This window comes from Propithecus coquereli, unplaced genomic scaffold (genome assembly GCF_000956105.1).
Source record: "Propithecus coquereli isolate 6110/MARCELLA unplaced genomic scaffold, Pcoq_1.0 Scaffold241, whole genome shotgun sequence".
NCBI lineage: Eukaryota > Metazoa > Chordata > Mammalia > Primates > Indriidae > Propithecus > Propithecus coquereli.
In genome coordinates, this window is record NW_012147964.1 from 2,686,148 (window position 1) to 2,687,257 (window position 1,110).

General features: G+C 46.3%; 1 protein-coding gene across 1 annotated transcript in view; it reads right to left on the reverse strand.

The window, feature by feature from the left end:
* Positions 1-1,110, reverse strand: part of ATCAY (ataxia, cerebellar, Cayman type) — a 34,779-nt gene that overhangs the window by 11,423 nt on the left and 22,246 nt on the right. The window lies entirely within an intron of this gene.

The window sequence follows — 1,110 nt, forward strand, 5'->3', positions numbered from 1 at the left end:
CTGCCTCAGCCTCCCGAGTAGCTGGGACTACAGGCATGTGATAAATTATATCCATATATATTTTTGTTGTTTTTTTTTTTTTTTTTTGAGACAGAGTCTGGCTCTGTTGCCCAGGCTAGAGTGAGTGTCATGGTGTCAGCCTAGCTCACAGCAACCTCACACTCCTGGGCTCAAGTGATCCTCCTGCCTCAGCCTCCTGAGTAACTGGGACTACAGGTATGCACCACCATGCCTGGCTAATTTTTTCATATATATGTATTTTTAGTTGTCTAGCTAATTTCCTTCTATTTTTAGTAGAGATGGGGTCTCTCTCTTGCTGGTCTCAAACTCCTGACCTTGAGCGATCCACCCGCCTCGGCCTCCCAGAATGCTAGGATTACAGGCGTGAGCCACGGTGCCCGGCCCCAAAAAGCCTTGAATTTTTTAATTGCTACATAGCATTTTACATATGTACAGGGTCCATGTGATACTTTGTTGCATGCACAGACCGAGTAAGGACCAGGACAGGGTGTCTGAGGTATCCACTGCCTTGAGCCTTGATCTTATCTTTGTGTTGGTAACATATCAAGTGCCCTAGTGTAGCTACTTTGAAATATACAACACGCCGTTGCTCACGTAGTCGCTCTAGTCTGCTATCAAACAATAGCATCTATTCCTTCAGTCTAACTGCGTGTTTGAGCCCATTAACCAACCTCCCTTCATCGCACCCCAACCCTCACTCCCTTCTCAGCCTCTGGTATCCAGTGGTCTGTGGATGGACATTGGGTGGGTTTCCTCTCTGTGCTCCCGCGAGTGGTGCTGCTACACACATCGGGTGTCGGGGTCCCTTTGATAAAATGATTCTTTTCCTTTGGACAAATACCCAGTAGTGGGATCGCTGGGTCGAGCGGTAATTCTATTTTTAGTTGTTTGGAGAAATCTCCATACTATTTTCCATAGAGAGCCAATTTACATTCCCACCAACGATGTACAGAGTTCTCTTTTCTCCGTGTCCCAGCCAGCACCTGCTGTTTTCTTGTGTTTTTAGTCATAGCCCGTTCCAGCTGGGGTAAGGTGATATCTCATTGCGGTTTTTACTTGCATTTTCCTGATGATTAGTGATGTTGAGCA